Source organism: Drosophila yakuba, chromosome 2R (assembly GCF_016746365.2).
Source record: "Drosophila yakuba strain Tai18E2 chromosome 2R, Prin_Dyak_Tai18E2_2.1, whole genome shotgun sequence".
NCBI lineage: Eukaryota > Metazoa > Arthropoda > Insecta > Diptera > Drosophilidae > Drosophila > Drosophila yakuba.
The window spans coordinates 3387243-3412769 of record NC_052528.2 but is presented as its reverse complement, the minus strand read 5'-3'; the positions used below and the strand labels follow the sequence as shown (position 1 = coordinate 3412769).

At 39.9% G+C, this 25527-nt stretch overlaps 1 long non-coding RNA gene across 1 annotated transcript; it reads right to left on the bottom strand.

Moving 5' to 3' along the window:
• Window positions 1-5340: 5340 nt before the first annotated feature.
• Window positions 5341-6222, bottom strand: LOC26535262. Its single transcript, XR_005560599.2, has 2 exons — window positions 6063-6222; window positions 5341-5991 (listed from the first exon to the last, which is right to left on the bottom strand). It is a non-coding gene; the product is annotated as an uncharacterized LOC26535262 (long non-coding RNA).
• Window positions 6223-25527: the final 19305 nt, after the last annotated feature.

Sequence of the window (25527 nt, the reverse complement as noted above, 5' to 3'; positions counted from 1 at the left end):
TGTTCATAAATTATTATTATCACATCCACCAAAATCAACGATTAAAATATTTTGAACTGATCAAAACGGCACAAGAGTATCACTATTTAGTGATCGCATCGATGATCTTTGCTGTGCAGGCCCCTAAAAAGAAGAGCATTGGTGGGCATGGACTGTCTAGTTAGATTTTATTTCATGCCAGTCGATTGCGGATTTACTTTGCAAAGAATCGTGATAATGCCCAATGCATGCATTTTAAATGAAAAACAAGAGAGAATGCTATAGTCAAGTTCCCCGGCCATGCTGCATGCTGAACCTCAACTCCCTAGCCACTATATCCTGAGATCTCGACTCGACTATTGATCCTGATCAAGAATATATACCTTTCATATGGTCGGAAGCGCTTCCTTTTGCCTTTTACATACTTTTCAACCAATCTAGTATACCCTTTTACTCTACGAGTAACGGGTATAAAAATTTTAACACTTTTATCAAAACTGTGAGCGTGGCAAATTTGGGTGGTTTGTTGGCGTTAGAGTGGGCGTGACAAATTTTTGGCTTACCGATAGAAATTTACGAGACAAATACAAAACTGAGATCTTGACGTTAGTCTACGAGTAAATAGAGGATTCGCCTTATCGACATGATCAGTGATAAGCTTTCTCTTTTCATGTCCATTATATTAAATTACTATTTAAATATGAGTTATTTAGATATATTTTTAGATAGATTTAGATTTTTACAATTATATTTTTTTGAATTCTTTCTGATAATTCTATTCTGCTAATTCTGTTAACTTTTAGTTGTGTGGCTTTCTCATTTTCTGTTTATCAATCAATCAATTGGACGTGCCATCTGCTGCTGCTCAGATGAATAAATCGACTTACGGCCATCGCATGTATCGCATGTATTAAATTCAGACAGGTGACGCCCACAACTTCTGTGCTTATGCGCCATTATTAACACGTCATAACTTAGCACCAGTCGCAGCCATAAAGATGCTCGAGGGAGGAAACCATCGGGCCACTTAGTCTTTGCCATGTTCCAAAAGTTGCCATCAATCAACGCCGAAAGTCCGTCCAAATGACGGATGCAAGTGAGTCCTGCAAAGGTACGGCAGGTGCGAGAGCGGGATGGGAGGGGCGAGCTTCACCGCACCCCAAATACCGCTTATTTATGCACAACGCGCGGCAAGGGCGAAGCCGCAAAGTGATTTTAAATGGGGCTCATACACCAAAACACCGAAGCTCTGAAACCCTGAATCCCAGTACCAGGCCGTCAAAGTTTTGTTGATGTAGTCGGTCTCGGGATGTTGTTAATGGCAGCCATTAAAACACGTTGTCTAAAAGAAAAACAAAGAGCATCAAAAAGGTTAACTTTGTTTTTCGTTTTGAAAGAAAATTGTTAATTGACAAAAAAATTTAACTGAAAGAAAAAAGAAGGTATTTATAAATTTATGGCTACGATAGATCCACATTAGTTTTACCTTTGAAACATGTGTGTATAAATATAAAGGCTTATCTGCAAGTAATTTCACAATACTTAAAATAAAATAGACACTGTGTATAAGTTTACAAATTAATCCTTTTAATAAAATAAAAACAAATAAAATATTTTGTATTGCGGTTTCGTGATATATTTAAAAAGACTAAACTGGCTAATACATTTAATACAACTCTAGAGTTTCACACAAATCAAGGACACTTTAAAGTGCTACCAGTGTGCTTTGTAGGCCAATATATGGAGCGTGCCAAAATCCACATAATACTTAAATGGTTTGGTGTGCATGTGAACATTCTCAAAGAATGTCCCCAGGAAGCCTATTTCCTAATAAGATTCTGGTCAACTATGTGAGCTATTTTCTCAGCTGAAACAGCAAAGAAAGATAAAAATGAAATCAAAGAACTTTTGTCTGGCAAAATTAAACGAGGTTTTTTTTGTCTTTCGCTGTCTAGATTCAATTCAAATTCAATTTTAACGCAGCCGGCAATTCCCCGTCTCAAAAGGGCCCGATACTCATCCTTCCCGGACACTCAACCAATCGAAATCAATTCGCATATACTGCAACTACACTGCGGACCAGGATGAAATTATGACCAGATCCTTTTGCAGTGGGTCCAATGTCTCCGCTTGGGGATTGTCCTCTTCATTTGCCGCCCGCCTCCTTTGCACTCCACGGCACTGGACCATAAAGCGCTGAAAATGCTTCATGAAGTAAATCTAATTTTACTGGACAAGTGACTGTCATTGATTGTCGATATTTGAGAGCCTGGCAACGCAGCCGCCATGATGACCAGAAAAGTGTCCTGGCAAACCCCATGTGCGTAGGGTTGCTTGTAGGATTGTTCCAATCGTCAATCGTGTTGTGCGCCGGCCGGCTGCACTCAATTGGTGATTTTTCGGAGACCTTGCAAATAAAGCACGGTGGTTCAGGAATTTCGAAAAACTTTTCATGGAGTATTTTATGTGCTCTCACTTTCAGTAAACTTTATAAGACATGTTTCTTTTCTCTGAACTGCTTCCTAAACTGTGAGCTTTGATTCAATGGTATATAACCCTATTTATTGCAATTCCTCTCTATTAGTTTTTGATTACACCCACTGTACCAAACCAATCCGACTTTGCCGATTAGGCGTCCTGGTTTAAAACGCATCATTTCATACCCGATTGGACAACAGGGGCGTCGGTCAACCCAACAACTAAGCCACCCAACTCAAACCAATCTAATTCTGCATCCGATCCGATTCGCACTCCCGGCCAGGAGGACACCTTGAACACTGTGGGCGGCATGTGTTCGGCCATGCGAGTGCGCTGAAGTGCGTCTATGTTTTTAGAAAATAAAATTGCATTTTCATGAACCTTTTGGGTTTGGAATTTATCTGGCGCACAGATTTCACAACGGCAACCAAATGGGCAGGGCACGCACGATGCATAAAGCGCATAAATAGCTGCACCCGGTACGGCCTGCCAGCCCCCACACCACTGAAGTCCACCAAATATCGCAAAACCCCCCTGAAACATGGACCCGGACATGCGTGCATATTTACGAGTCGACTGCGGCGGCATCAGCTGCACCAAAAACTCGATTGCTCAGTCAAAGGACTGAACCTAGTCCTGTGGCCAGGAGGCCGGGAGCTTCGGGAGGGAGTCCATGACCGTTAGCCTCCCATTTGGCGTCACAAAATAATTACCAGAGCCAGGGTGATTGAGTTGGTAAAACGTTGCACTCGATTTGATTTTTTGGCCAAGGGTTGGGGTATGCCGGGAAATTTTATGCCGATGCCATTGGGAGCTCCAAAGCCCCTGTAGTCGGCTTTTAAGCTAATTTCGGCAGCATCCTTTGGGCACGGACCGAAAAACCAGACCGAAACACATTTGAGTGAGTGAGCAAGATTTAGTGGCATGCATAAATGCCAAAAACAAAACGCTCCTCTACCAAGCCACGGATGCACCAATGACACACCCTCAATGCGCTTTGCGGCACAGCATGAGTGGTATCTGTGTGCTTGGACTTTTTGGGAGTCAGATGCAAACAGACCATTTACTGCGGAACAATTCTGGCTTCTGAGCAAGTGCAGCAGGGAACCTCATGATTATCCCATAAATGCCACAGCCGCACAAGAGAAGACGACCGACAGTAGCAGATTTTCGTAAAGGAACTAAAAGCTCTAACTATGGATGCGATTACGTCGCTCCTAAATATATATGTATAACGTCGAAGCCAATTTGGTTCAGATAAGTTACTTTCGGTTTTAACTTGATACAAAGTCTAAGAAATGTTATTTAAATTAATGTTATGTTATTTAAATATCAAATTATTTTTCAGCTTTGGGCGGTTTGTGGGCGTGGCAACATGTCACTGGAGTCTGCATGCTGAACTTCAACTTTCTAGCTTTTATAGTTCCGGAGATCTCGACGTTCATACGGACGGACGGACAGACGGACATGGCCAGATCGACTCCTGATCAAGAATATATGTACTTTATATGATCGAAACCGCTTCCTTCTGCCTGTCTCATACTTTTTAACGAATCTATCATTCCAGTCGCAGTAGCACCAGTCCTTTTTACCCTACGAGTAACTGCTATCAATATTGTAAAAACAAGAGAGAACGCTATAGTCGAGTTCCCCGACTATCTGATACCCGTTACTCAGCTAGTGGAAGTGCGAAGGAGAGTCTTCAACACTAACAGTTTTCGGGGGTTTGTGGGCGTTAGAGTGGACGCGGGAAAAAGTTTTTTGTCAAATAGATAGAAATTTACAAAACTAATACAAAAATGAAAAAATATCAAACCATTTTTTAAAAGTGTGGGCGTAGCAGCTTTGGACGGTTTGTGGGCGTGAGAGTGGGAGTGGCAAAAAGTGTTTTTGCAAACCGATAGAAATTTACAAGACTAATACAAAAATGAAAACATTTTTCAAATGTGTGGGCGTGGCAGTTTTTGGCGGTTTGTGGGCGTTAGAGTGGGCGTGGCAACATGAATCGGTAAACATGCGCTGCGTCTATGTCTCTGGAGTTTGTATGCTTAGTCTCAACTTTCTAGCTTTTGTAGTTTCTGAGATCTCAGCGTTTATACGGACGGACAGACAAAGGACAGACGGACAAGGTCATATCGACTCGGCTATTGATCCTGATCAGGAATATATATACTTTATATGGTCGGAAACCCTTCCTTCTGCCTGTTACATACTTTTCAACGAATCTAGTATACCCTCTTACTCTACGAGTAACGGGTATAATAAGCGTTTTTAAACCTATAAAGTATGTCTGTCTGTCTGTATAAACGTCGAGATCTCAAAAACTATAAATACCGTATGAGTAAGTGCTATGAATAGTCAAAAACATTTACTTCCAATTAACGCCCACAAACAGGAATAAGCTGTCACTCCGAAATTGTAGAAATTACTTTATGATATTTCTATTCTTGCCAATTTCTATCGATATTCCCAGTTTTTAAATTTCTTTTAAACACTTTCACTAGCTCAGCAATGGATATCTGATAGCCGAGGAAATCGACTATACATAAGAAAGGAAAACTTTATTTTAAATAATAATTACTGCAAGGGTATATAAACTTCGGCTTTCCGAAGCTGATTCCTTTTTTAATGTTCATCGACATGCAAAATATATAGTATTTTTGTAACCGCCACTGGGTGCGTTAGGTCTAATTATTAGTATGATATGATATGATATATTATATAATGAATTTGATATTTGCCTTTTATTGGCTTTTACTTGCTTTTTATAGACTCGCAATGATTATTATAATAAATTTAATATCTTGAGATACGTCAACAGCCAAATCAATCTGTCAGCCGCTGTATCAATGTAATAAGTGAAAAATCAATAGAAAGACACTGTTAAATGCTCGGAACCGACTTTTATAAAAATCGAAGTATAATAGCTGCCCCAGGAGAAATCAATTGCTAGTGTATGGAGTCAATGACTTTCAATATGTTCCGTTCAGCTCCGCGCCTCACTTTTCAGATGCATTTGTCAGTTTTTCAACCGACGTCAGCCAGTTCATCTCGACCATTTGGTTGATGTGTCACCATCAAGCTGCCAGCTTCAAAGCAATATAATCAGTCACCGTGCTTATTTTCGCCAACCAATTAGCCAAGTGCATCCTGCAGTTGGCATGTCGGGTCCCCTAGTGACGTTGCTTCGCCGTTCGTCCACCTCTCATTTGATTTGTCACGCGTGGACTTCCCACCACATCGACACCCCTTTTTTCAATACTGCCATTGTTTCGGGCACGTTGGACTACTCGAATGACTATAAATCAGTTTGATTTATTTACCTCGGCTGCTCATCCATTTTTCGATTGTTGTCGTAGTTGTCTGTGCTTGTGGTTTCTCGCTTGTTGCTTGTTGAATTTTCGTTGTTGGATGTCGCTAGTTGTCGCTAGTTTATGCATGCATACAGCTCTCCTCACAGACGTTTGAGAATCTTCCATCTTGCAGTGCCAAAAGATCGCATGAATACCTTTAATCGAATTTCGACGCCAGTGTCTGCAAGTGCCCATATGATGATTTGATTTCAAATTAGGATTATTTCCAGTGGCTGGCTGGTACACACTTACAGTTTTGTGTGTCGGATCGATGGAAATCTTTAGTTTATATGTTGGTTGAGGTTCAGTATGAGCTGTGAGCTGCTTCCACTTATATTTTTGAATAACACTTTTTATATATTGATTTCACGTGACCTTCATAGGCAAACTTAAAATGGCTTACTAGCCACTGTCTATATATTTTTGAAACAAAAAATGGATTTTATATACATATTTGAATTTTTATTTAATTTTAACTGAATTGCGCCGTTAAGGTGCGAAGCTTTTAAGTAAAGTTTTTGGCCTAGCATGCGAGTCAATGTTCTGATCCCCTGGGTTTAACGCTGCAGAGTTATTGACATAATTAAAAAGTGTCAGAGTCGTCTATGACTTCAATTAACCAGGCGGGCCACTCGACCGTTTCATGAATGAGAATGCTCGATATTATCAAGTCCCCGGCCGATCCCCATTTTCAGATTCTTGTTAATGAATTGCGAGTAAACTATCTGCGCAAAAGAGCGAGAGATGGGGAGAGTCTGGCAACTGGGTCACTGCCTTATGAGTAAATACGCAAAGAAAGAGAGGGAAACACCACCGAGAGTTAGACGGAAGAGCAGGATAGCTGGCAATGGAGACGAGTGGATTGAATGATTTATTTTTGACAGCTTTTTAACTTGAAATTAAAACGGTAAATCAATTTCTGACAGCGGAGCCTGCGACAAAGCTGCCAACAGCTCTTTTGCTAATGATGATGCTACCAACACCAGCACCACCGTGTGTGTGTGTACGTTATGAGTGGCGTTGACTGTACCGAAATAAAGCGACAACTTTATGCCAGAGCGTGATGGAAAGAGAGGACTGTTTTGGGACGAGTGCGAAGAGTTGGCGACAGTCGCTGCCGAAAAAAACAAAGAAGCTGTCGCGAAAAATTTTACTGTCTCTGAACTGTGTTCTTTCGCTTTCTCTGTCTTCTTTACCGGGTGGCTCATGTCCTTGTCACTAAGAATGGACCACATCTTCAGATTTGAAGACTGATATGCCTAAAGTCAGTGGTATGGTCTGGCCAACTAAATGAATTCACTCAGCGTTAAGCAAATGATAGGTCGAGGAAAGAGGCGCACTTGATATGGATATTTACATAAATGATTCTCTGCCCCTCAAGGCCATAAATTGTCTGACGCGTAATTCTCTGTCAACCGAACTGTAATAAATTAATATAAATTTCTTGTCAACAAGCTGCGAAAAAAGAACTGAGCAGAGAAGGGCCAAATAACTGCAGGAACAGTTCTATACATTTTTTTCTAGCATCTCTAAAAGCAGATTTTGAAGACAAGTCAAGTCCAAGTTAACTGAAGAGAAAACGATATTGCACGCAATCGAGTATAAATTATATGTATATTATAGATATCTCCAAGTCACGTGACGCTTTCTAAATGAATGCATGATGAAATACTTTAATTTTGATTTTACATAATAAATCAAGTTAATTAACAAATTATGAGTGCTTAATATAACAAATTTAAAACAAAAACTTGTTTGGTTATAGTAAGAAGCTTTAGTTTTTTTAGTTTCATTGTTCACTGACTTGGTTGTTTATGATTTAACGCCTAAAGTTTTAAATTTACTTGATAACTGTTCGGAGTCAGAGTCCATCAATAGTAATATGTAGAAATCCGGACGAGAGAAGTGGAAATGGACTGTAATTCAAGAGATTGTTCACACGGTCCAGCTCAAAATTATAATTGATGCATTCAATTCGCGGTGCGAGCTGTGATTGATTATGACAGGTGTGTCCAGTCATGTGGAATCAGAAGTTGAAGTCGAAGTCGGTGCTGAAGCGAATTCCGATGTCTGCCAAAGTGATCGGACTTGATTGACAAGCAGGTCAAGCATTGAGACTTCCGATCCGACATGGTTGTGGGGATAAGTCGATAGGAATACCGGTCCGACTGGCGACAAATTTACGCCCGGTACGACAGATTTATTAATTGATGTAAACGCAGCCGCCCCATGAGCCATGAGCGTGCGGTCTAACGCCGTTTTTGGTCAATACTGAAATGATTTAAGTTTGCCCGCCCTATGAATTCGCACACATACGCGTATTTGTGTATATGAGCGAACATTCAGACGAACAAATCCCGACTCCTCTTTTCACAAAATCTTGGTTTCTAGCCATCAGTATTGGCTACTAAGCTAGCTGCGACTTGCAAAGCATCTCTAAAACTATATTTTTATTCAAATAATGTATTCTAAGAAAAAAAAAAATGGGTTAAGTGAATTCAATTCTTTATTAACATTAATTTAAACACATGTACAACAAGGTATACACAGACGTTACCTCTAATTTAAATACATACATCATAAATTAAAAGTATAGTAAAATTAGTGATTATATGTTTTAGTAGCAGAAATAGGGAAACAAAATAATGGGTAATAAAACATACCCGTTACTCCTGAAGTAAAAGGGTATACTAGATTGATATGTATGTAACAGGCAGAAGGAAGCGTTTTCGACCAATAGCCGAGTCGATTTGTCTGTCCGTCCGTATGTGCGTCGATATTTTAGGAAGAATAAAAGCTAGAAAATTGAGATTCCACATGCAGACTTCAGAGACATAGACATAGACGCACCGCAAGTTTGTGTATTCATGTTCACCCACACTTTTGAAAAATGTTTTGATATATTTTCCTTTTTGTATTAGTTTTGTAAATTTCTACCGATTCGCAGAAAAACTTTTTGCCACGCCCACAAACCGCCCAAAGCTGAAAAATGTTTTTATATTTTTTCACATGTTTGTTAGTCTTGTAAATTTTCTTTAATCTTTTTGCCACGTCCACTCTAACGCCCAAGACGCGCAGAAAACTGCCACGCCCACACTTTTAAAAATGTTTTAATATTTATTCATTTTATTCTTAGTCTTATGAATTTCTATCGATTTGCCGAAAAACATTTTGCCACATTTGTAACGGGTATCAGATAGTCGGGGAACTCGACTATAGCATTCTCTCTTGTTTTTATGCTTTGTTTTCTTTTAACTTTTTATTCTTTTTTATGCTTTTTATTCTTTTAACGAATTGTTGTTTTGCTGTTTTGCATCTTGAATGCTTAAGTGACTTATGTACATATGTATTATAAGAGCTTCCTGCGCGATTCTTGTTATAAACGGGGCTTGTCTGTGGGTGTTTTTTACTTGTAAAGTAAATACGTAGTTTTCCGAAACAAACTCCATTTTTTGAAATGCCAAAACTCTCGGCTGTTTCTGAGTTTCATCCATTTTACGTTACATCTCTCCTATATTTTGAGGACAGCAATCCATCAAAATTAAGGGGTAGTTCTCCTTAGGTCGAGTTATTTTCTATAGCAACCCTTAAAATGTTATTGATTGCTGTCTGCCAGTAGAACATACATATATGTGTACTTTCAAGCCATATAAAAAAAAGACATTTTGTTTTTTTTTAATTTGTACAAACCACGTTTTTCTCTACTGCATCAAATAAAAATGAAGTACAGAAGTAAAATTGAAAGCCTTAATTATGCGAAAAAAAATGCTGAAACCCATTATGGACACAAATTCTAATTTATGAGGTCCATATCGCCCCGTATCCAGTTCGTAATTACTGCACATGTGATGCGCCTCATTCCCAGCACTGTCGCAGAACACGCTTGCAAAGCTTTACAACTTTCCATTGCTTTCAGAGCGCTCCTTGTTTGCCCACCCCTGAAAAGACATCCTCGGATTCAATGGGAATAGTCCAATACTGAAAACCTGAAACTCCGATTCTCGGCAGCTCAACGCATTTCTGGCTGGCACTCGTCTCATGTGCGGGTGTTGCCGACATATTTATGTCGCATTTGGGAACATTTCATCCTCATAAATATTATTCATGCTCTTGTTCATTCTTTTGAGGGTTGTGGAGCAGCGGGCTTCAACCGCGGTCCACAGCCCAAAATCCCACAACGATTGCTGAGCTTTCAAAAGTGGAAAGGCACGAACAGTTTGTTATTGTTGTCGACTGAGCATGTGAGGAAAATTTCGAGGAATCCATCAGATAAGTGAGAATCAACTATACGGATGCCTTTCCTCTCTTTTGTACCGCTCCCTCGGCGTTTCGGCCAGTAAATTGTCAAAGCGACAGCTTCGAGGTAAGAGCAGGAAAAGAAAAAAGAAATAAAGCGATTTTCGACCATCATCGGTTTGCTCTTGTCCTACGGGATGGCCATTCCTTGGGATTGATTTAATGTTGCGTGTGATATATCACGGTCCCCACGACATCTTGCTTTAACTTCGGGCTTATCGAAGTGGTTTTTTAGGTCTGGATCGGGCTCTTTTCTTCCACTTTGCCGTCTCAATTTGTAGCATTTTTTCCTCTCTTCTGTTCAGATGGCATCATTCAGCTTTTACATATTTCGTATTCACTTTCCAAATGCCTCCTTCACCCTAACTGCAAAGTTCAGTATTTTCCATCAACTTCGATTCATTTGCTAATAAATCTCGTACCTCATTGTCTCCCAAGTCCAGCTAAAAGTTTCACACACTTGACAGTCGTAAAGCGGCTATTCCAATTAAAGGGTATGTATTTCTATTAAAAAAAAAGTTATAAACTATTAAACCATAATAAATAAAGTAAAAATATGGAACGTTTTGTCTTTTTATTGTTTTTGGGTGAAAAGGTTCCTTTTTCATCATTTTATACGTAGTCTAGATTTGTTGACTCGCCCGCAGTACGTCATTGGACTTCTATTAGCGGCCCAATTCAGCTAAAGAATCGAATAGGTTTAGGTTTGAGGTTCGTTAAGTCTGACGTCAAGTTGGCAGCCTTTTTGATTATGTCCCTTTTCATGTTGCCTCCTCAAAGTATCGCTGCTCATCCTTACTCGTATGTGGGTTGATTGTGAAAAGTGCGAAAACGAGACGAAACACTTCTTATCTGGCGGGGCCCATCGATAGATGTCATCTTGAGTGATTTACCGTCACTGGGAATGTTGTCTTCAATGAATTTTCCCGTACCCCGCTTCGAATAATGCTCTTCTTGTGATTTATGTGTATATTTGTTCACGGTACTTTGCGCTTGAGCCCGAGTATCTTTTACATCTAATGCATACCCATGTGCCGAAAGCTATTAAGCGGAGTCAAAAGCCTGTCGCTGAGTCGAGAGCCACAAGAATTAATCAATAATCAGACATAAAATCGGAATTCGAATTTAACTGAGTTATGAAGACACTGCAATTTTTGAATTTATTGTACCATGTCTGAAATGGTTTTGTAAGCTTATATTATCGATCTAGGCATATTATGTCATAGGTTAACCTATGTTAAAAATGTTGGAAGTTTACAAAAATGAATGCAGCAAAGGGAAGTCAATTGACAAGTGAACCATTCGGATTTACCTTTCTCAAGCTTCGCAAAAAGGCACCAGAACCAGTTCGGATCCAAAATAAACCCATAAATGAGACTACGTCAAACTGTTTAGTTGATGGATTTTAAATATCCAAGCTTACGCTTAGGGGAGGAAAGGTGGCACAAGCCAGATGAAAGCAATTTACATGACGATTATTATTATTAGCATTGGTATTCCGCTGAACTGCAGTACTGGTCCCCAGACAATTGCAAAACAGAATCAATTAGTCGGTATTGCCGATAGAAACACATGTCATGGGTAGGCAATGCCCCTACAGATATGATGCAGAAATGACTAAATTTAAGGTGACGCTGTCATACAAAAACATAAAAAAATACTTTATGAAATATCTATTCTGGTATTAAAATAGCGTTAATTAATAATTTAATTTGAAAATTTAATACTAAAATTATTTTTTTGGTGATTATTATTATTGAAGATTATTTTGAATTGAATTTTGAATTATTTTGAATTATCTTGAATTTGTAGAGGACTAAAAAAGTATTTATCACTTACCTTCACAACTTCACAACTTAATTATCTTCGAAATTACTTACATCATATATTCAATTAAAACAAATTAATGCCTCTTCCATGAACATGTCACAGCTCTTGTGTTCTGAATGAAAAGATCTGTAGAAATCATTCTGAAGCCAACGGAATGTGAAAAAAAAGACGACCAACTTTTTAGTTCTGCCAAGATGTTTATGATTAACGTGCAGTTGCATGACTCCCATGGCTTCATGAGTTTCTTTAAACAGCTATGTGCATTTCTGCATTCAACTCATATAAGGCTAATATAATTTATAAACATTCTACGCCGGGTCATTTGGAGTGCCTCGATTTCGCGGCAAATATTGCATGACTGGTAGTCGCTAGCTGGAGAAATACCTCTTCTATTTGCAGATATTGCTCAGCTCCCCTGCCTGATGCAATTACTCACAGTATCGTTTAAATTATCGGCAATCACATTGTCCGGACTTTGCTGTACGTGTTGTTTTCTAGTTTGTGAGCTTGAAGGTTTTGTACCCCTGCTGTTGAGGTTGTTGTGGCGCTTGTTGAAGCTGTTACAGTTTCAAACCAGAAGCGTTTTACCATCAGAGAGCGCCAGAAGTGCAGTGAAGCCACCTTTACATCTTGAGCACGCAATAGCAGTACCGCCATACAATATCAGCCACATGCAATGCGAAAGCTGAATGCACCACATGTGGTCCCTTGTCAAAGGGTTCAGTTCAGATCTGTGAGTCTCTGGCACAATATCAGAAAGTCAGCAGCGATCGATTGGTTCTGGGTTTGGTTCTACGGTACCACAATGAGGGCATATTTTTTTATGTAGGCTTTAAATTATTTTTTTTTAAGTTAACTTCTTCAATATTATTTTTAATGAACCTCTAAATACCTAACCAAAATTGTTCGAAAACCAAACATACATTACGCAACGTTCTACGTACTAATACTAGCATTCAAAAGCCTGGAAATTCATTTAGAAATTTGTCTATTTTCCTTAACCAGTTGTCAAAATCAGAAGGCCAAACACGTATTTGAATTAGGCACAAGTGTGGAAATCTGGACAACATACCTGACACCTCTACCTCCTCCTCTCGCCTTGAACGCATTTCGCAGAGGCAAATTTTGGTTTAGGAACCAACTTGCCTAATGCCGTCAATTTTAAAGTCAATTTAATGCAAAATGTGAAATGTTTTCCATCTTTGTTGATTAGCAATAAACTAATCTGTTCGACGATGCTACCTGCGCTGCAGCTGACGTTGGCTTGACAATGGGGAGGAACGAAAGGAAGCTATTCAGAAAGATTCGTTAATGCGAGTCTGAGCATTTTTCAACATAGAATACTATCAATGGCCAGCAACAACAATGGTAACACCGATGATTGCCCAGTGCGTGGTCAGTGGCCCGGACGAATCCGTTCCAGCGCACCCACTTTGAGATTTCAGAGAAAAAATATGTTTATTTAGAATATCAATAACTGAAAGTAATCGATTTAATAAACTGTCATCTGCATGCCACCCACCGGGCAGTATTGTATTACTGCTTGTCTGGTCCTCGGCTAGGTCATCTCAAGTCACGATAATTGCACATGTATTTCAAAACGAACAGATCGAGAGCCTAGACAATCTGATACCCTTTGCTTTATAAATAAATGATCCTCTGTTTGAAAATACCGTCATCTGTTGATAGTTTACTTGACACTTAAATGTAAGCCGTAGGTATTGGAAAATAAAATACTTATCAAACAGTCAAGTGCAGTCTTGTATCCCACGAGTTACGGATATTGACGGTTACTGTGGACAATATTTTATATAGGCTTTCCTTTGCGCTTAGCTTACAACCGTGGTAAAAAGATTGATGAGAGCAACGTATTTAATGTACATAGGTATTTCATTTCAGTTGCAGCATCCTAAATTTCTTAAGATTTTATTGCTCGGCGAGGATTTTTAAATTTTAAACAATTTCTATTTTTTGGAATATCTTGTGCCACTGTGCAGCTCAGCAAGACGAAGGGGGACTGGACATCTGCTGGATGATATCTACGTGCTATCTCGTTAAGCGCTTCCATGCTAGCATCAGCAGCAGAAAATTTCATATATGCTCTGTGAAATCCTTTATGTTGATTACATTTCTGGGTTTATTTTATTAAAAATACTCTTGCATCGCATCGAAATGCAAGGATAGCCCACTCACTCGCCATATGAGGGGAAGAAAAAAAGGAACTGAAGCGAGAACTCTGGTTCAGTCAATATTGGCAGCGTCTGTGGCTGCCCCTTTCAGGACATCCTAGCCTCGTCCTTGTCCTCGTCCTTTCCAGCGTACTGTTCCGACTGCCAAATGCACGTTGCGTGTCCGGCTACAAACATTTGCAATGCAACCCTCCCTCGGGCAGGTGAGCATTGAAAAACCACCAGCTCGACGGGTTGCAAGGATGATGAGTGCACACGACCGCATGAAATGTTGCGTTAAAAGCTGAAAGCCGGTGAAGTAGAAGCGTTGGTCGACAAAAGGACTCGACTCGACTCAAAAAAATAAGTTCGCAGAGCAATGGCTTCCAACATGAAATAAATGTTTATATTACGTCAATTGTTTTAGTGTAGGCGAAAACAAACAGCTTTTCCGCCCTTTCAATGTGTCTGCGACGGAAAAAGGAAGAAGCTCTGTCAGCTGCCACACACTCAACACTTCCCGCATCAATTACGTCATGTTAATCCAATTGTCCACTATATGTCCGCAAACTGACCGACCATACATCACTCACCAACGTGGGTGGTGGTTGGTGCAACATTTTCTGTTGCAATGTGAGCAAAAAAAATGCCTGAATGCCAACCAGCCGACATTTCAACTGTTTTGAAGTCCCCTCCGTTTTCTCCACATCATTACTGCAGTGTTGCAGTGCCAGACAACATTTCAATCAAAAGGGCAGCGATGGCCCTTGTGGCGCCCAGTGTGAAGCATCCAATTCGCAGCGTCAGCGTAAAATGCGTTTGTGTCCACATCCTGTCTATGGACATGTCGACGTCCACTTCCCTGGCTGCCATCAGTTGCGTTTCACTCACTCACTTCATTTCAGTCCTGCCTCATTCGCATGCAAAGGCGGGTGCGAATAAAGAGCAATCACGGCAATAACAGAAAGTGCAGCGTGGAGGGAGTAGCAAACAAAAAGCGGAAAAAACAGAATTCGATTTAATTAAAACCAATTTTCGACTTTGAGCACACCTTACCTAGTGTTCACTACAACTCAGTGTTCTGCTGGCAGTTGAGCCCGCACTCGTTTCAGTGCAAGCTGTGGAGTTTGCATTTCGTTGTTAGCTCTGGATTAAAATAAAATGTTTAACATACTGATAAATGTTGATTTAACCAAATCCTGCGCTTTCTGCATTGCAAAGACGATCCAGGTGCAAACGCCTTTATAAGTCAAACTGATTAAGACGATGAAACGTGTCTAGAAAGTTTCATTAGCCAATCCTATTAACTAATTTTAAATTTTGCTTCAGAACAAGGCATCTATGAACAACACTGAAATATTTAGATATGCTGTTGATTATAGCAAATATTGTATCGGTAAAGAATTTAAAAGTCGAGTTTCCTGACTATCAGATACCCGTTACTCAGCTAGTGGAATTGCGAACATTTGCGAAAAAATCGATAAAAATTTACCAGACTAATAAAAAATATTAAAATGCATAGTAAATTGTGTTGTATGTATACATTTTACGATAAATATACTTTTAAGTCGTAGACTAAAAATGGTAAACTCGTGGAGTAAAGGGAGTGTCCGTCCGTCCGCCTGTCCGTGTTATTTTAAGTCTCAGTCATTCGTTCCGGCAGTGTACCACAATAAGAGTTTTTATTTTATTTAACAGAGCTGCAATCCCGTAACAGGCTTCATATTCAGACTGTGCTTTATCAAACTTTTCGACCAATTCGCATATTATTTCACGCACTTTTCGCTCTTTCCCTGTTTGCCCGCCGTCCACGCTTCTACTTCACCCGCCGGATGGCGGTTTGGCTCCTTCGTCCATTTCGCAGGCCGTGCTGACTTGGCTGTGCAGTGCATTGAAATCCACTTCATTTCGGTGCGATGGCAGATCAGATTGGCAAGGGGCAAATTCAGAGTGACTGCCTCGGCAGGAGAGGGAGACCCGAAAGAGACGAAAAGAGCCCTCGCACATTGAAGGGTATTAACAGTCATTATTCAATGGTATCTGACTGCGGACACTGCAGGATAGGGACATCATCATACGTGCGGAATGTTCGGATTTGCATTCGCAGTTGTAAATGGATCGATTTACAGCCCACTCCGGGCCACCGCCCTTCCACGAGAGGATCAACAGACACTGGAGAAAAATTAAAACAAGCGCGGATAAACTATTTACTTGAGTGAATCAACTACCAGATCGTTGTAGTTGTTTTTATTAGTCTTATTAGTTTATAATGTTTTATAATATATAATATATAATTAGTTTATATATTTTGTTCGTATCGAATTACATTTTTTTTGCGTGCAGGACTCGGAGTGGGATGTCCTGGAATGTGCATTTGCATATCCTTAATTATGATTATTGTTATTTTCGACTCCAAACGTCACATTTAATGCAAGCTGAATCTCTCACCACCCTTTCCCACCGATTTGCCACACTGCCCGCCGTCTATCGTCTGGCTCGTTATGTTGTCATAAATTTTGCGCTTTGGTGGTGGCCAGGATCCAAATGGCGGGCTCCAAAATGACGTCTGGCCCATTAAAATATCGAACGCAGTCAGTCGACTGTCAGTTGACACTTCTGCCCTTAGTGGCCCGCACCACCCTTTTATTGGTTAAGTGCAACATGGGGCCATTTCAAAACAAGAGAGAACGCTATAGTCGAGTTCCCCGACTATCTGATACCCGTTACTCAGCTGGTGGAAGTGCGAAGGAGAGTCTTAAACACTGACCGTTTTTGGCAATTTGTGGGCGTTAGGGTGGGCGCGGCAAAAAGTTTCTTTGCAAATCGATAGAAATTTAGAAGACCAATACAAAAATGAAAAAATATTAAAACATTTTTCAAAAGTGTGGGCGTGGCAGTTTTGGGCGTGGCAACATGAATCGACAAACTTGCGCTGCTTCTATATCTTGGGAGTCTGTATGCTTAATCTCAACTTTCTAGCTTATGTAGTTCCTGAGATCTCGACGCTCATACGGACAGGCGGACGGACAGACGGACAGACGGACATGGCCAGATCGACTCGGCTATTGATCCTGATCAAGAATATATATACTTTATATGGTCGGAAACGATCCTTCTGCCTGTTACATACTTTTCAACGAATCTAGTATACCCTTTTACTCTACGAGTAACGGGTATAAATACCATTATTTTTCCGAATCATTCCTTCGCCATCGCGTCAGATGTTTTTCGCTCAGAGAGCTCACAATTTCATGTTACTATTCATGAAAGTCAAAAGAAAAGCTTTAGCATCACTACAGATTCCAGGTACTAGTAGGCCGATACTGACAGATATACTAATCTGGATCCACTTATCTACTAATTTTTTAAATATATTTATGCAAGCAGAGAATAGGAGAGCTATTTACATATTGTGACAGCACCAGCTGACATTGGAGAGTAGGTTTTAATTCAATGACGCAAAACAGTTTTACAACTGTTCAGCCCAACGCCTCTTCTGTTAAATCTGGCTGTGCTTAGACTAAAAGGGTGTTTGGCTCAAGCAAACGTTTTAATGTTCTCCAATTTATAAGCACTCGTAATTCTTCTCTCAATAGGTGCAGTAGAATCAAAAAGATCCTGTGTTGAATGGTTTCGGAAGGGCTTCAATGCTTGCACGATTCATTGAACAAACATATAAAAAATCATTAGTTTTTAGTGCGGCTGCCAAACAATCAGAAAATTGCCACTAGAAGGAGAACCCTTTTATTCCGGGGATCTGGATGCGGAATTGATGCTTTCAGGCCATGTTCGATTTCGGCTTTTATTTTTGTATTTTTACGGTTCTTTCCGAATTGTTTGCACTCAGTGTTTTTTTTTTGCGCCTCATAACGTATTCAAAATCAAATTGCTTTCACCATTCGTCCAACACGATACTCTTATTTCCACTTTCAAACTGAGACGAAAATTGAAAATAAAAAATCATTTTTGACCAATAAAATAGTGTACTGCTTTAACGCCCCAGCTTAAATTGTTGGGGTCCTGTAGTTGAACTTTCTTATAGGGCTGGAGTGTGGTAATGCGTTTCGCCTGAATTGGCGGTCACTCCTCCACCGACAAACTGTTCTATTTTTTTTTTTTTATCAATTTGAAGTTTTCTCGCTTGTTTTGCGTTTGATTTTATTTTATTATACCCGTTACTCGTAAAAGGGTATATTAGATTCGTTGAACAGTATGTAACAGGCAGTAGGAAGCATTTCCGACCATATAAAGTATATATATTCTTGATCAGGATCAATAGCCGAGTCGTTCTGGCCATGTCCGTCTGTATGAACGTCGAGATCTCAGGAACTATAAATGCTAGAAAGTTGAGATTAAGCATGTCCAGAGATATAGCCGCAGTGCAAGTTTGTTGACCCATATTGAAACGCCCATTTTAAAAAATGTTTTGTTATTCTTTCACATATTTGGTAGTCTTGTAAATATTTCCAAAACCTTTTTGCCACGCGCACTCTAACGCTTACAAATCGCCAAAAACTGTCAGTGTTGAAATTTCTCCTTCGAACGGAAGTGGAAACTAGCTGAGTAACGGGTATCTGATAGTCAGGAAACCCGACTATAGCGTTCTCTCTTGTTTTTTTTTTTTGCAACAGGAAACCTTTTTTCAATTTTCCCATTTTTACAGACCGCTTTAGCCATCCTATTAAATGATACGCAAATAATATGGGAAATAAACATATGTATCATACTAAACCAAACGATCACCAATTTCAAAATGTATAAATAAATGGTCGGTAAACATATTCAAAAGCCAGCTTCCAATAGTTTATAAGTTCACGATAAACCTGTGGCAAGAGAAATTTGGTTTTTATGACTAATATTTTTCGATACTGCATTTTTATTAAAATTCCCAACCAACTCGCCTTATTGGCAATTCTGTGACCAGGAAATTAACAAATGGATGATAACGCTTTTTTCATCTGAAAGATTTCATCAATTCGATAGTGAACATATTTTTGTCTCCCATTTTATTGATTTCTGTTGAGCTCTGTAATCCGGAAAACTTTGTGCATATATATGTCTTACGTCCGACCTTAACTCCCTGCTCGGATCGTGCTGTCAGTTCCAGTTTTTCGTCATCTAAACTTTCATTGTCCCTCTGTGTTTTCTTTTCTTCGCGTTTTCCGGGCAGCAGCACATATTCTTTCTACGTTATTTGACTAACTGCCTGACGTGTTTTCCTCACGCTGGTAATATCATAAAATTTTACTATTATGCGTTTTAGCTGCTTTCCAGCATTTTAATACAATATTTGTTTTTCTCCGTGCCTGAACACAGCTAAGGGCAAGTAAAACGTCCTGTGGCAGGAGGGCCGGATAGAATTCATGGACATGCAACGGCGTCTGAGCAAATTTACATTCAAATGTGTTACGCTCAGATGCGAAAAGCGTCTCCTCGTCTCTGGAAAAGTACTTCAGTGCAGCCAATTCCCTAGAGCAGCATATGTTTGAGAAATGCGGCAAGTGGAGAAAGAGCCCGTGTGGAGGAGCGGGTTTTGATGAAATTTCAAAAAAATTCCCACTTAGCAGCAAAATGACTAACATTAAATTGATTTGCAAGCGAACTACATGACGAACGGAATTGTAGAGGGAAAAATTCCAATTGCGATGTGAGGGAGGATATTTGGCAAAAATCAGAATTCCTTGCACACTTGAGCATTTCATTTAGAGAGCAAATGGGTGTTGTGGAGGGTGGTACGTCGGTTTGGGAAACTTGGGAGTTGGAAGAAGAGTGGAAAATATTCAGGTTTCCTTTGTTGCTGCTCCTCATTGGGCTCTGGGTGGTAATACAAATTTAAAATTATGCTTCCTGCTTGGTGCGCAAGCCCTCCCCGCTCATTTATTCATTCCATCAGTTAGGTGGTGTGCGTGTGTTTAGTCTTTGTTTCCTCTTCACTTTTTTTACTTTTTTCCTATACTTTCATAAATTGTTCTTTTGCATTTTAAGTGGTAGCGAAAAATGAATAAAATAAATTTTTATTTTATGTGTGCAACATGTGAAATAATTCTCAATGGCCTCAAAGACCGTTTTAAATTCCACATTTGCCAAATCATTAAATTTGATGGATACTTAAAGGCTTAGCAATAACCTTTAATTAATATTTCTATGTACTCCCGAATGTGCGCAGTGTTATACCTTAAACTAAAACGCATTTTAGTATTATTTAATACGTAACAAAATGTATGCCACCCTTTGAGATTTAATATTATTAATGTGTATTAATGTTAACATTAATAATGTTAACAGCCAGCTTAGCGCTAGAAGTTGGCCACATAAATAATAAAACAAGAGAGAACGCTATAGTCGAGTTCCCCGACTATCTGATACCCGTTACTCAGCTAGTGTAAGTGCGAAGTACAGTTTTTGGCGGTTTGTGGGCGTTAGAGTGGGCGTGGCCAAAAGTTTTTTTGTAAATAGATAGAAATTTACAAGACTAATACAAAAATGAAAAAATATCAAAACATTTTTCAAAAGTGTGGGCGTGGCAGCTTTGGGCGGTTTGTGGGCGTTAGAGTGAGCGTGGCAAAAAGTTTTTTGACAAATCGATAAAAATTTACAAGACTAATACAAAAATGAAAAAATATCAAAACATTTTTCAAAAGTGTGGGCGTGGCAGCTTTGGGCGGTTTGTGGGCGTTAGAGTGGGCGTGGCAAAAAGTTTTTTAGCAAATCGATAGAAATTTACAAGACCAATACAAAAATGAAAAAATATTAAAACATTTTTCAAAAATGTGGGCGTGGCAACCTGAATCGACAAACTTGCGCTGCGTCTATGTCCCTGGAGTCTGTATACTTAATCTCAACTTTCTAGCTTTTGTAGTTCCTGAGATCCTGTCTCTGGAGTCTGTATACTTAATCTCAACTTTCTAGCTTTTGTAGTTCCTGAGATCTCGACGTTCATACGGACAGACGGACAGACAGAAGGACGGACAGACGGACATGGCCAGATCGACTCGGCTACTGATCCTGATCAAGAATATATATACTTTATATGGTCGGATACGCTACCTTCTGCCTGTTACATACTTTTCAACGAATCTAGTATACCCTTTTACTCTACGAGTAACGGGTATAATGAACAAGGCAGAGACAGGCAGACTTTGTTATATCGACTTGCCTGGTGCTCCTGATTTGGAATATATATACTTTATAGGGCCGAAAACACTTTCCTCATCAAATAAATATTCTTTAAAATAATCTAGAATACCCTTTTACTCTACAAGTAACGGTTATATTGATAAGAACTAAATTAAAACTGTTACAAATGCGGCTAAGTAAATTTGCCTTAAACTATCTAGCTTCATTCTCCTATCAATCAGCGTAAAAAAGTAAAAAGCTCTGGAAAACGACTCAGTTCACTTTTTTGATGTTTCAACTGATGGGGAGTTGATTGATCGATCGCTCGACAGTTGGCCAAATGTCGGAGGGTCTCCGACTGATTATGACGCGAACCTACGCATGAAGGGGGTCGGCAACTGCGCTGCGTCATCCAAAAACACGCAACGGGAAAGGAGGCAGCTCACCAGTCAGACACTTCGAAATGCGCCAGCACTTTTGATTGATGGATGATTGCGGCTAAGCGCTCACTGACCCACAGATTCAGATAGCCAACTAAGTGGGTCGACGAATCATTTCATCACGGGAAACAACCACTCCCTTTGGCGAATAGTATTCTAGTTATTATATGTTATTAATTTGCCATCGCCCACCTCTTTTTCGTTTAATTTTAAATTATTTATCAATTTTAAGTTAAATAGAGTTGCAGCTTTAGCACCCTTTTTAGTTTGCTGTGATTAATATCAGATCATAAAACTCTTTTCATTCGTACACTCTTCCATTTAACAATGTGACTTTCGCGGCCGTTCTGGAACTGCTTGCACATTAATTACGTGATTGCGTATTGCTGGGCCTGGAACTCAGAACTGGAATTAAAACCACATATGTGTGTATATTGAAAATTTAGGGCCGAGAGTGCGATAGCTCAGTGTTAACGAATGTATAGTCTAATACCTGATAAATCTGTCAGTTTAATGTTTAATTTGAAATCTCTCACCACGAGTCCGTTTCGACTTGAAATGCCAGCACTGAGTAATTGCTGGAGATCTAGAAGTTAGAGTGGAAAATGAATAGCTACGCGACGGGGCACAGAAAATTCAGCGCTGGGCCAATCAAGAAGTCAACGTCGGCGAGGGGAAGTGTTAGCAGGAGAAGACGGCAGAGGAAAATCCAAGTAGAAACAAACAAACAAATCCACCAGATGCATTTGCTTTGTACAGATACAATTTAGATAATTTGTATCTCAACATTGTTGTCAGGCTGCGAGCGTTGACTGACAGATGTTTTGATATGTGGGGAGCAAAAACACATTTGCCCCATTTCTTGGTATGGGAATGAAGTGTATTTGTAAGCAGTAAATGGTGAATGCTAGCTGGTATATAATATCCCTGAGATGCGCAGCAGTGCCTCATGAAATCAAAACAAATATCGAAAGATGCCTAAGCACCCAATAGCTAGCGGTTTAGCCAGCGGAATCACTGAGAGATTTATGAGCAATGCTCCTGGTATTTATGGCCCACTCTAAAATTCCTGGGAGTCACTAGAGCTCAAGCCCATTAAAAGCGCATTAAACTCGAAGCTAACCAAAACTTTAAACACGTTGCATGTTTGTGGTTTCCGCGAGTGAAAATAAATATGTTGCCAAGACCTTATTACGAGCTGATGTATCACAAGTGCGTTGAATTTTGGAAATGGAAAACCACCTTCTTCGCACTGTCCATTTTTTTATTAGGTCATCAGTGCCCAGCGAATATTTAAATAATAGACAACAAAATAATAATTTATTACATTAAGTGAACACAAACACAGAAGTCGATTTCCTCGGTAAACAGTTACTGTTTGCCGCTTGTAATTAGCATAGCCACAGAAATAGCTGGGGCAAATTGAAAAATAAAAGAATTTTATACAATTTAATCGTTTTGGACGGTTTGCGGGTGTAAGAGTAGGCGTGGCAAAACATCCCAAGCTGATACGGCGGGGACAGACAGAATGATAGACAGATTAGGAATATAATTCTATCCTGTATGTATTTGGTTCATTTTTGTCTGTATTATAACGGTAATACGGTATATTTAAGGTTAAGTGCTTGATCAAATATCTAAAACTGTAAATCCATTGGCCTATTTAAGCATTTTATAATTCGAAGCGGAATCTAAGCACGAAAGAACGCATAAATTTATGGAGAACGCCAGGACGGGTACAACACTAAATAACACGACTGGTAAATACCTCCGATTTCAATTGTATTGAATGGCCCAGGTAAATTAATCACTCCCACCACCACCACCCACTTAAAGCTTCGTGTTTATACGTGCACCCACATATAACGGCACAACCTTAAAACAATAACCCATTCATACATCAGCGTCACCGCGAGACAGTTTATTTGCTTAATTTTGTTTTATAAACTCACCGGCCTCGGCACTTGCTTTTTTTCTGGAGACATCAATCAAGCTGGGGAACGCCGGTCGGAGAAATCGAGTAACTAGCGCCGCTTTTTGTGGTAGCCAAAATATCAAAATATCACCTGCTAAAAGGAGAACGCGTGGCTTAATCAATTTTCCAAACGGACGAAACCCAAACCTCGCTAAATGAAAGAGCGATCGTCGGTGATCCATCTACCATCCATCATAATGCGAGTTAGGCCCGAATCGAGAATTAATCCCTCAAAACCGGCCTGTGCGCGGCATATTGCCAAATTTACAATCGATCAATGGGCTTTTGCTGGCGGCAAAGCGCGGTCAGCTGCGGTAAACCCTCGCCAGGCTTTGGCCACTGGTCAGCAAAGGCAAAGAAACAGCTGAGGAGCAGAGCCCCAAAACAAACGAGGCAAACTAAGTGGTTTAAGGCACTAAGACCGTTGATGGATGTGCCGCTAGCAAATGCCATATAAAGATATACCTGTGCATGTTATCAATTACAAAGAGGCAGCGCCCACATTAGGACCAATTAGCCAGTCAGGCCAGTCAGCGGTGATCAAAGGGTTTCGCGCCGCTTTCACATTTGAGCTGTTGCCGCTCCACTGGCGCCCACCACCCACCCACCGCTCGAGGAAATGGGGTGGACATCCCTACTATTCCTATTCAATCCGCGCTTCGTTCCGGGAACCTGCTTTCCACGCAACTTTATTCGCATCTGACGCTATTGGCACATTGACCGAACAGCCAAAACAAACCGCGGCTGACGTCATATTTATGACCGGCGGAATCGGCCCCAACGTGATATTTTCCCTTTGCTCTTATCGATTTGATAATTGGCGGCCCTATTGGTGGATTTAACTGGACGATTCCCAACTCCCCAAGCCACACAACCAGAGATATTTTGGTGCTCATGGCTGATGGCAGAGTCCAAATTACAGCCACTAAATCTAGTGTATTATTGGCGCATACGTTTCCGCCTCGAAAAGAAAGGCTTATTGTTAAATAGTTATGTGTTTGGTCAGTATGAAGTTCTACAGTTCCGCCCGGGAGAACTTGTAAAATTGTATTCACTTTAAATACAAAAATGAAGCAAAGAACACAATTTAATAAGCCAGAAAAAGAAATTAATATATTTATTATTTAATGATAAATTTATATTTATTTATTATACCCGTTACTCGTAGAGTAAAAGGGTAAACTAGATTCGTTGATGTAACAGGCAGAAGGAAGCGTTTCCGACCATATAAAGTATATATATTCTTGATCAGGATCAATAGCCGAGTCGATCTGGCCATGTCCGTCTGTCCGTCCGTCTGTCCGTCCGTATGAACGTCGAGATCTCAGGAACTACTAAAGCTAGAAAGTTGAGATTAAGCATACAAACTCCAGGGACATAGAAGCAGCGCAAGTTTGTTGATTCATGTTGCCACGCCCACTCTGACGCCCACAAACCGCCCAAAACTGCCACGCCCACACTTTTGAAAAATGTTTTGAAATTCTTTCACTTTTGTATTAGTCTTGTAATTTTCTATCGATTTACCAAAAAAACTTTTTGCCACGCCCACTCTAACGCCCTCAAACCGCCCAAAGCTGCTACGCCCACACTTTTGAAAAATGTTTTGATATTTTTTCATTTTTATATTGGTCTTGTGAATTTCTATCGATTTGCCAAGAAACGTTCTGCCACGCCCACTATAACGCCTACAAACCGCCAAAAACTGTGTTTAAGACTCTCCTTTTCCCTTCCACTAGCTGAGTAACGGGTATCAGATAGACGGGGAACTCGACTATAGCGTTCTCTCTTGTTTTTATTTATATTTCTTTTTCATTCATATTTTTTTAAGTGAACATTGATTTCATGAGTTAAGCTCTTCATACATATAAAATATGAAGTTCATTATTAATCCA